This window comes from Drosophila yakuba, chromosome X (assembly GCF_016746365.2).
Source record: "Drosophila yakuba strain Tai18E2 chromosome X, Prin_Dyak_Tai18E2_2.1, whole genome shotgun sequence".
Taxonomy (NCBI): domain Eukaryota; kingdom Metazoa; phylum Arthropoda; class Insecta; order Diptera; family Drosophilidae; genus Drosophila; species Drosophila yakuba.
Genome location: NC_052526.2, coordinates 14,674,000 through 14,686,178, shown reverse-complemented (window position 1 = coordinate 14,686,178; position 12,179 = coordinate 14,674,000).

The window sequence follows — 12,179 nt, the reverse complement described above, 5'->3', positions numbered from 1 at the left end:
CATTTATTAACAACCCTTTTAACAGCACTTTACACCATTACTGGAAAACTTAATACCATTTGTATATATTTTCCGAAAAAGAAAGTATATAATTCTTTTGCCACGTGCACAATTTGCATGGCTTCACGTTTAGTTTTTCCTTTTTTTTTTTTGACGCGCTCACCTGAGAGAAAAATCAAGCCAAACACGAGCTCTAATTAAATTCCACACTCGGCTTAACCCCCTGATGTTTCCTGTTCCGAATGAGGATGATGCTGTGCATGCGAGTGTATTCCCTAAATGTCTAAATGGCATGGCCAAAGGTCAACAAGTCGGTTCAGCGAAATCCCCCGAAAGTGATGTCGAAAAATAACTAGTTTTCCAGCTCATTTGGAGAGTGATCTGTGGCCCAGCTTCCGAGATCAGTGGGGTTAATTGCTTTGATCTCTGACCTCTGACCCGACAGCTTCCCCTTTATTTTTTCGCACTGAGATGAGGATGCTATTGAAATGAAAATGAAGAAAAAAAAACCAGAAAATAGATACAAAAATTTGCCACTTTCCCCATTAAAAGCCCAAAGTACATTCAAATGAGCCGCACAGACACACAGCAACCCCTGGAGCAGGATGCAGGACCAAAAGGACCAAACAGAGCAGAGAGCCAAAGGACCAAAGGACCGAAGGACCACAGGACCAAAGGACCACAGGACCTACATGGACCGGTTCTTTGCTGCTGCTGCTGCCGCTGCGGTTGGATGCCTTTTTGCGCTAATGTCGCACTATTTATTAGCCTTAGGATTAATAAATTTTATTTGGTCACCGTCTTAATGAAATCAGCAGGGCAAAAACGGGGGGATTTTTGCGGATTTCGGATTTCGGATTTTGGATTTCGGATGGAAGCCATTTCAATCTGCTTTTTTGGGCTGCCCAGGGGGCATACACTCGTATGCCCCATGTGTCTCCTGTTTGTTTGTATTACTCACGCAATCGCACTGCCCTGAGATATTGTATCTTCGCACAACCACACACCCACACACACACACACACTCCTATAAACACCTACACGCTTACAGTTGGGCCAACCACACACCCACACCCAGAGGCACAGGCAGGATGCCAGTTAAAAGGATATTCTGTTAACTTCTAGGAATTGTGGGCCACTTTGTCAACTGTAAAGCTTTGCTTACTAAGTTTAGCTTATGAAATGATTTTAAATATTAATTAATTAATTAATAGATATATTGATTTCTTTATTTCTTACTTAGGATTATATTGCACCCCCTTTTGGGGCAGCCCATGTCAATGCCCCCCCAACACACACTCCCATTCACATAGGGAAAGAGCTCAGAAGTTGCCAATTTGCCTTTTTGAATTTACGCATAGCTAAAAGTATCCTTTCGCTAACCACAAATATTTACCCAGCTCAAGGCCCAGCTCCTGCGGTTGCCTCTCTGCCAGCCAGACGCGAATGCGGATGAGGATGCGGATGCGGATGAGGATGCGGATGTGGAGATGTCCTGTTCCTTGGCCTACGGGCAACTTGCAACTCGCCCGCCGGCTGACTGGCTGACTGGCTGCGTGGTAATTTTCAAAATCTGTCGGACCATCATTTTCAATCTCTCCCCCGGCGAATGGGCCAGAACTTATTTTTCCATCACCAAGTTTTTGGACCAATGCTCATATTTACACATCCTTGCCCGTCTTCAAGTGTGTGTTAGTGTAGCTGTGTGTATCGGTGTGTGTATGTGTGTGTGTGTGTGTGTGTGGAAGGGACTTTTGAAATGAGATTAAAAACGGCAAATTCCTGGCTGAGGGCTGCCGGCTCCTGGCTAAGAGTAATGAATGCGGTTTCTGCCCAAGTCAAATTTTAGAAAGTGTTTTATTTGACTAGGTCTGCGATGCGCCCCTCGGCACAAAAACACAAAAACACAAACACACACCCACCCACACAGCCAGACGAACCACACACTCTCAAGCCAAAAACCCTTGCATACACATACATATGCACACACACTTGGCCAGACGGAAATTGGAAAATTCGCTGGAAGTTGCAAAAAATACGGCTAAGAACTTATTTCGCGAAGGCGAAAGTGAGACGCTTTAATTAGACGCCCTCAACTTGCAAGCTAAACAGCTAATTTAAATATATAAATAAAATATAAATATATAAATAAAAATATATAAATAAAATATAAATATATAAATAAAAATATAAACATATAAATATATCAATAAAAATATAAATATATAAATAAAAATATAAATATATCAATAAAAATAGAAATATATCAATAAAAATAAAAATATATAAATAAAAATATAAATATATAAATAAAAATATAAATATATAAATAAAATATAAATATATAAATAAAAATATAAATACATAAATAAAAATATAAATATATAAATAAAAATATAAATATATAAATAAAAATATAAATATATCAATAAAAATATAAATATGTAAATAAAAATATAAATTTATAAATAGAAATATAAATATATCAATAAAAATAGAAATCTATAAATATATCAATAAAAATAAAAATATATAAATAAAAATATAAATTTATAAAAAAAAATATAAATATATTAAACAAATAAATAAAGGTAAACAAATTCATGACAAAACTGAGAGCTAAATTGATTTTACTAAGTTTGCTTATATTTAAAAGAAGTTGACCCATTTATGTGCGCGCTTTTTACTATCAACTGCAAGCTTACTACCAATTCGCGCTCTCCTCAACAAATTGTGCTATTATTTTATTAGAAAAATATAATAATAAGAGAATTCTATATCTTTGAAATCTAAGCTGCCCCCGGGTGAACAAAGTTCATGAACCGCCGTGGAGGCGCCATCGCAATGCTTATCGGGATGCGGCGGCCTATAATCGAAAACATTGAAACATTTTGTAGGCATTTATGCAGCTCATAATGATTTACGACGCGATTTCGCGGCACCGGCGACACGAGCACGTACATGCCACAAGCTGCTGCCCGGATTTCGTGTTTCTGCCTCTACATATTTTTTGTGCATATATATTTTTTGTTTTTTTGGGTTTTTGGGCAAGGTCGCGAGTGGTAACCTTTAATCTCGGCGTGCGTGCCTCCCAGTTTTTTGGTGGCCAAACTCCCGAGCTCCGAACTCCGAGCTCCTAGAGTTCCTGTTCCGATCGCGAGTCCTCTTTTCTATGCCGATTTGTAGCCAGGCAGCTGAGGACGTGAAATGTTTTCGAAACAATCGCATGTCCGCCATGACAGACCCACTACTACTCCCTTGAAAACTTGGAAATGTCCCTTTTGGAAACAAGTTTCCGTTTGCAAGGGGGTTGCAAAAGCATTGAATGTCCTGCCATCGCATGCAAAGCTGTAGCTCAGCAAATTACCAAAGGCCAACATGCCGGATGACCAGCGGCCAACCCACCACACCCTTGGAACACCCGACTACCCCGCACCCCCCCACCCCCTTCTTGGAATCCCATGATTTCACGAAATTATTGAGCCAGCAGGACGACAAGAGCCGAGGCAAGGACACCACACCACCCCACGCCCAGCGCTTCCTTGGCCCGTTGTGTGTAAATATTTTGAGGCACGCGTGTGTTCCTTGCTCTCATTAAAAAGTTGGGCCATTCAACCCCGGCAACAACTGCGATTCCCCGAATGCAAACTACATCATTTTCATTAATGCGTAGCATTTAATAATTTACAAATAGCCAACTGAACTCCAGTTTAAGCTTTGACTTCGTTCTCGTTTTCCCATACAGCTGGTTTTCAGCTTCCTTCTTCATTTCAGCGCATTGAAAGTCCAATTGTTTGATATTTTCTTTATCAATGAAGTAATACAAAATGATGCGCAATTGTGTGGCTTTTATTGTTGCATCGAGTTCAGTTCAGTTTAGCATTTCTACGTAGGACAATGCATTTTAAAAGGACATTGTTGTGATATGGTAATTGTCATCTTTTTGCAACTCTAACATACATAAGTGAAACTCTAATTCTGACTCATCTCTAAAAAAAAATTCTAACAAATAAAAGTGAAAACAAGAGAGAACGCTGTAGTCGAGTTTCTCGACTATCTGATACCTTGTACTTTTACTCAACGAGTAACGGGTATAAATAGTACTAAATATCTATAATACAAATATTTAAACCTTGGTTCTTTTATAACCATATATTTTTGAGTTATAATTACTTAATTATTTCTTTAAATTATACATTTATTTTAAATTATTATTAATAATTCGGTTTTTGATCCTGATCAATAATATACCTATATATTTTATATGGTCGGAAACGCTTTCTTCTGCCTGTTACTTATTTTTCAATGAATCTCGTATACCCTTTTACTCTACAAGAAATGGTTATTACTTCAATTATTTAACTGCTTTAATTAATTTAAAGCTAAAGTTGCTCAGAAACTCCGTTACTTTTAGATGCATACACATCCGTTTTAAAAGTACGGAAATAAATTAATATATATAATTCAATTCCTTTAATCAAACTCACTCTGCAACATATTAAAGTTAAGAAAACTATTCCATGTTTATAGTTCCAGAACAGGTCACCCATCTCTTAGGAGAAGGACATCTATTCCCGGATTACCAGTAACAGAGGGCAAGTCTATTAATTGATTAAATAATCGGAACAATTGCCTCGTAAGCCCCCAAATGAGATGCGTACATGGGCGAGTCGGCGTGGCTAAGTCGCTTTCTAATTATTGGTAATCCCGAGGCCAACGGACATCTTGGAACCCATTCAACTGGGTTGAATATACTCGTAGTAGTGGGCGAATGCGAGAGCGAGAGGCAAACGGCGGTAGAGTGAGGCGGAGCATAATGGCGGCAGCGGGTGGATTTCTGGATTTACGGCTCGATGGTCCGCTGTCCGTATGTCCGTATGTCCATGTGACCGCATATCCCTTTTGTCCGCGCATCCCAGTGTCCCTGTATCCCCGTGTCCCTGTATCCCCGTATCCCCGTGTCCCCGTGTCCGATTGTCCACGAAGGATGGCCATAGCGCCGGTGGTGTTTACTTGCCGGCAGCATTAACCCTTTTCCAGCTCACGGGCACACACACACACATACAGCATGGAGAAGTCGCTGCCTTTGTGTGGGTCACCCACTCAGTGCGCCTGCCTGTCCGCCATCACAAGGACTCGCAGTGGCGCTAGGTAGGGGAAGGGGAGGTGGAAGGGGGTTAAAACACAGGCAAAGGACCCATACTCATTAAAAGATTCTGACCATTTGAAAGCGAATTTAACCTTTTGTCTTCCCAGGCATCCGTTATATGTATGTATGTATGTGTGTATGTGTGAGTATCCTGGCGCATCCTTTCGTGTGTGCGTGCGCTTTTTTGCCTTCTAATTGTCAGTTGATGGCATGCATGTGTGTGCAGTGGGTGTAAATTAATTGGAGACTACTTGAAAAATATTTAAATAACGCATGTGTGTGTCGTCTGCGTGTGTGTTGGAAAAGGGAAGGAAAAAGTATTCCAAACAAATCACAAACAGATATTTGGGCATTCATTGTTTTAGGTCTAGACTCTGCCATTTCCTCTCTATCCCAACAACATCTACCCATCAACATCAACCCATTTCAACTGCCCCACCCAACTCGCGTTCACTTTGATGCCCCGGGTAGTCCCTCCTCAAGGATTGTCTAATATCCTTGCTCCTGCCAGGATTATGAAGCCAACATTGGCCAAAGTCACATTCTCGGGCCCTGAAATGTATGCTATGGCATTTTGCTAATCAAACTACAATCAAAACGCAACTGGAAGCGAACATATTTGTTAAACGCTCTTTTGCAATACTTTTAGCTTGGGAAAATTGTGACTTACTAGCCAGTCAGTACAGCTAATTCTGCATAAAATGAAAAGGTAACGAATACTTAACCCTTTGATGGCCAACTACGCAAAGAAAGTTGTAACAATTGAAAATGTAAATTAGAAATTGTGATTTACAACCTATTGTTCGATTCAAATTAAAAACTAGCTGAAACTTAATCCGATTATGTAAATAACCCACCAAGCTCGCATTTCTCCCGTCGATATATCACTTCCATAAGTTACATGAGTTTCGGCTCCGATTCCAATATCCTTTCTAACCCCCTCGACTATATAGTCATCTCGCTTGCTCTTCCCACTGCGAGTCCTGCAATTCATGAAAAATAGGGGTTGATCTACGCTAGAGATCGTTTGCAACCCCTAAGTTGTAGGGAAGTACGAGCGATTGGCCGCTGGAGATTCTGATCAGATCGGGGAGTTGCCTTCCCTGTGACCTCTGCCTTTCAAATAGGGCACAATATTCGGGACGTGACTGTCACAAAAGGCAGCGTGCAGGATTGCGGCATTCTAGGATCCGTGCTCAGTTGTAGACATTCCCTCGACGAACTAGGCAGCTGCCTTGGTGCTCTACTGGCTGCTGGCTCAAACTAGATTTACCAGAGAGATTGATAGGTATCAATTACCTCGAGTTATGTAAGTAGGAAAGAACTATAATAGGTATTTCTTGTGAAGCTTCTTTAAAGATATTTAAATGATGTGTAAAAGGTATTTTAAATGTTTGCAAACACAACATGCAATATTTTGAAGCACCTAAAAGAGAGGGATTCATAAATATTTTCCTTGCTATTAAAATACAAAATTGTTGCAATAATATATTAAAACTAAACTGACAAGTTGCTGAGCTAAGTAAATTTAGCTTACAAAGTTAACTTCAAAATGAAACCAAGATGCAAACCCTACTCGAGCATTACTGTCTTAGCCCATCGACACCTTAATCAATTTGAACTCTGTACCGCTGCTAATCAAGATGACCAGTGGCAGAGATCTCGACCCGGGATCCTGAGTACCAAGGGCCAAGATGACCAGCGACCGGAGATCAGGAGCAGCAACCCTTCGTCAAAAGGCGACGCAAAAGCGAAAGGGGTTCTTCAAGAACTCACAGAGAATAGGGAGGGGGTCCTTCGCAAAGGTCCTTGAGATGGCAGTCGACACACTTCGGCCATTCAACTGGACAGTGGTCAAGGGACCAGGGGCCAAGTGGCAAAACCCCAATTAGGCGCATTTTCATTAGCGTTGGAAAATGCAAATGATTGATCGCATTTTCCCAGGGGGGGGGGAAAAACCAAAGACAACTGACAGCGAAATCAGCGCTAAAATTAATCATGTTTGTTTGTCAAAAAAACAAAAATGAAAAACTTTTGCTGCCACGGAATGAAAGGACTCGCCACGACTCGCCAGGACTATTTGAAAAAGTGGCCGACGGTTTCGGGTTTCCAGCGCTGTCAGTGTTGTTATTGCCTTTTTATAAGCCATAAAAAAGCAACAAAATTGCACACTCGCCGGCTGCCCATTTGCCAGATGGGCCACTTGACGTCCGCGAATTCCCGCCGGGAGTTCGGCCTCCAACTTTTCTGGGCCATAACTCTGCGAGTAATTGACAGATTGCAATTAGAAATCGATGCAAAAAGCCTAGTGGCCAACATAGCAAAAAGTATCAGGTTTCAATTCGCACCTTTTTTCTTTTTTTTTTCGTTTTTAGGGGTGAGCCAGTTGGGGCGATTTTTCCGGCTGGTGGAGTCAACTGGAAAACAGTTGATTTGGCTTATGGTTTTCGGTTTAAGCTGGGTCAGTTTGGCACTGTCGGAGAATGCCACCTCCTTCGGGAATTCCAAAGTGTTGCCTGCTGTGTGGACACTCACTCGGAAAATATTCAATAATATTCTTAGGTAATCGATACGGTTTGAATGTTCACGAAAATCCCACTGAAGCACTGAAGTCAAATATGAATGTATTACAGCCATATTAATTGAAAGTGTATAATTTTCTTTCTTCCAAAAATGCATTAAATGCATTAATAAAGCATTAATCGATTTATAAGATCAAGTTATTATTTTGTACTTTTTTGTCACACCCCAAAAGTCTTTGTATCAATTCACTTTCGCTTACATATGCTTCTTGGCCGATAGAAATGTGTATATCGAATTTCAGTTAATCACAAAATGAGCCCAATATCCCGACCAGGACATTCAATGGCCTGGAAATCCCCACTCCCCACTCCCCGCCCCACAATAGAGCACAGAAATTGCGAATGGACGTGGGGCAGGGACTATTCAAATAAGTGAATGATAGATGGCCAGGGGCAGGGATATACATATGCCTAGAGAAGGGCGGAAGGTGGGGGGGGGGGGTAAAATGCTTGTTGCCGCAAAAAGCCTTAACAGTGGCCATAAAATACCCCATGTTTCGAATTGGGAAAACCCCAGCCACCAGAAGTGACAGAGCAACCCTCTCTATGTGGCAAAGCTTATGTGTGTAGTTGTAAGGGTCTATCCCTCGTCCAAATGCTCGAAGTGACCGGCCGAATCGTAAAAATGTAAGACGAAAACGAGCTCAAGAATAAAAACACATTAGATACAAGCAAATATCCTTTCCGCAGTCGCATGTCCTTTGCACACACACACACCAACACACACACACACAAACACAGTGGCGCGCATATACAAATTTATCTCCATTTGACCCTCTTCAAAGTGCTTTTTATAGTCATTTAGTGTTTTGGCCCTCCCGTCAAGTACTTTTATTACACACGTATAAATCCAATTCGGCATTCGGCGGCATACATGTAGGGTCCAAGGATCCAAGGATTCAAGGATCCCCGTTAGCTTTGCGGGTGTTTCTGTGTGTGTGTGTGTGCAAAAAGGTATGACGAAACGAAACGAGACGAAACGAGAAGAGAGTCCAACTAATGAAACGGAACCAAGAGTCGGCAAAGGACCCAGGACCCAGGACCAAGGACCAAGGACCAGAGACCAGGGACCATGGAACCCAGGGACTTTCCTTGGACCGCGGCGCCCAAAAGGACCACAAAACACATGCATACACAATGCCCACGGCAACAACAAAAACAGCAACAATTTGGTTGTCAAAACTACACCCGGAAAAGGCAACCCACACGCATGCACAGCGAGAAAAGCCCCATTGTCTCAGATATATATTCTTTAATAAATTCCATGCAAGATAAATTACCATAAACAAGTACTTGGAAAACAAATATCAGGATTTTTCAATGAATAACAAAATAAATACGAAATACTAAAAATATATATGATTTTAAAAATATATATGACTTATCAATTGAAATCTTGGGCAGCTTAAGTTTGGCTAGAACTTTTTTTTCCGGTGTACATATGCAAAGCAGATGCCAAGGTCCTTTGCGGGTTGAGGGGTGTGGGGGGGGGGGGCGTTGTCCCACCCAGCGAGTCCTTTTTAAAATTTTAAACCATGTAAAAGGTCCTGCAGCGTCCTGCGCGACGGCGATTCGGCAGTATCCAACTTGCCACCCCCCGAAGGTCCAAGGATGGGCATTCGAATATGTATCGCCCGACAGGATCTATAGTCCTGCCTGCATGTGTGTGTGTGTGTGTGTGTGTGTGTGAGTTTATGGCCGTGTTTGTTGCCAATGTTATGGTATTGGGGCTGGGATATCTGTTTGTTTGCTTGTCGCTCGATTGGCGTTTGTGCGCGTGTGTCCTGCGTCCTGTGTCCCGTGTCCTGTGTCCCGTGTCCTGTGCTGTCCTGTCCGGCCTTTTCGTCTTTTTCCCCCTTTTTTCCGACCCCTTCCCCCTTCCCCACGCCCGCGTTGCGCAGTTTTTCAACCCAACTTCACCGCATCTGCAAATGTTGTTGTCCTTTGGGTTGTTATTATTTTAAATTTCTGTTTTCGTTTTTTTTTTTTTTTTTGCATTTTACTGTCCTCTGTTTTTTGGCCCTGCCTTTTGCATATGGTCCTTTTCCTTTTTGGGCCAACGCCATTTTGGTTCGCTTTTTTTGTCATACTTTTTACATTGTGGAAATTTCGTTTCTGCTCATATATTAAAAACAATATTTTTCTTTACTAAAATGAATGCTAATTTGAATTCATTTCGTTTTATCCTTTTTTTCCTAAAAAGCTAAAGATGTTAAGTAATTCCAATCAATTTAACTTATTCATTTAAATTAGAAATAGTTCTTTCATTTCCAACTGAAATTTCGCTTTTGAAACGATACCTTTTTAACAAATCAAAGGAGCCAAGTCTATGATATGATTTGGGCTATCCAACAGAAAACCCATTTTCGAATAGGAAGCCACAGGAATGCGACCCACCCACAATTTTTCAACCACTTTGCACACCAACAAAAAAAAAAAAAAAAAAACGAGAACAGACAAAAAATGAAAAGCCTTTAAAAAACAATACACGAGCTGTAACAGGGCCATTAATTTCCCAATTTACAGTCTATTCGCAAGCCGTTGCCAAAATTGTTTAAGGTTTTAAAACCCACACACACACATACACTCATACATAAAGATACTGATAGATGTGTGGGTGGTGCAAAGGGGTGTGAGTGTGAGCCAGTGGCCATATGTCCATTTCGGAGAGGAATTTCCATCCAACGAGGTGTGCGGTGCGTGTGTGTGGGTTGTGGTGTAGTGGGTAGTGGGTTGTCTTCTTTAAGGACCGCCAGCGAATGGGGTGGTAAATGCTGCCCAAGGGACTTGTAGCTGGATACCAACAAAGTTTTTCAAAAAATAAACGAAACGCAGAAGAAAATACGAAGGAGAAGCCGCCAGGAGCAGCAGCAAGGACATTCGGCCAGGTGGATACACACCAATGCCCTTCGCGATCAAAAACCAACCGAGGAATGCCGCCAAAAGCTCAAATTCTTACTCTCAATAAGGAAAAGAATTTTGTTAGTGATTTTCCAAAGAAGTTGCATACATATATGTTACACAAGAACCAAGTCTAAAAAATGTAGAGTACTCGCAAGTCTGGCAAACTGATGCTTCTGACCGAAGGCAGCTGAAACGCAAAAGAAACGCCACCACATGGTTTTATTATATTGTGAATGTGATTACCTTAAGGATATGCAATAAGCACACACACACACACACATATGTATACACACGCCCAAGAGGCAAGGATGCGGGAACTGGGAATGATGTGTGGAGATAACCAGCGTCGGCGAAGCAACCCATTTCGAGGCTGGACAGGCGACGACCCATCTACCATCGCCATTGCCATCTGCAGCCCATCCGTATCCCCATTCAGCGACCATCCTCCACATTCTCCATATCCTTGCTATCCTGGCCCATTGCATGCCCAGCAGTCAGTCGTAAAAGCCAGCCGAATGTGGGGAAGTTGGTTGGGTGGTTGGGTGGTTGGGTGGTTGGGTAGCTGGGTGGGGCTCTGAATGAAACGCAGGAGCCACAAAGATACGCGAGATACGGATGCAGAAAAAGTATCTCACAGATACAGATACCGTGCTGAGCGCTGCATGAGCATTTTCAATTAGTGCAGCCAACGCGAAGCCGAACGAGGGGCATTTACAGACTTCTAGAGATCTGAATTGCATTTAATACTATGAAAATACTACTATAATAATCAATCATATTGTTCAAGAGGAAGGATATATTTATTAGAAACATGTTTGGGATGCCCAATAGAAAATTGCTCATATTTACAATTGATTGTTTAGCTGAAGTGTTGCATTAAGTACATTCTGATATTTGCATAATTTGTAGTTTACTTTACGCAAAGTCTTTGAAGCTGCCCTCGCTGACGTCGAGTCATGTGCATGGAATGAGTTGCAGTTGATGCGGAATATGAAAAAAAGAATGGGTGAAATGGTAGAGAATGTAAGGATATGAGGAAGATGTATGCAGATGCAGATGTCATGTGGACCGTGTGCAGCACGTAGCATCTGTGGACCGTGGACCACCTTGGCGAGTCCTGCGAGTCCTGTCAACCGTTTTTGCAGCCTTTCTGCACGTTCATCCTGCCAACTGCAACTGTGCGAATCTTGACAAGAGGGCAGCAGGCAGGGGGGCAGGGGGCAGGGGGTAATGCGTAATGGCTAGGAGAGGGGGTAAAAACCGAGGCAAACCGAAAATCGAGGATAAGAACGGATAATCTAATGTCGCAAGGATCTGCCACTCACGGCGAGTCATCGTCAACGCAACACACACACACACACACTATAGCACACACACAGCCTATAAATAACTGCAAATAAATCAAAATCTATCAATGCGAACAATTCGATGTGTTACAATTGACTTCGCCGATCAAAGCCGTCCTGCCTCTGGCTTTGCTGCAGTTTCGTCCTTCGTCCTGCGTCCTTTCCATTCCATTCCATTTTTTTTTTTTTGTGCCATAC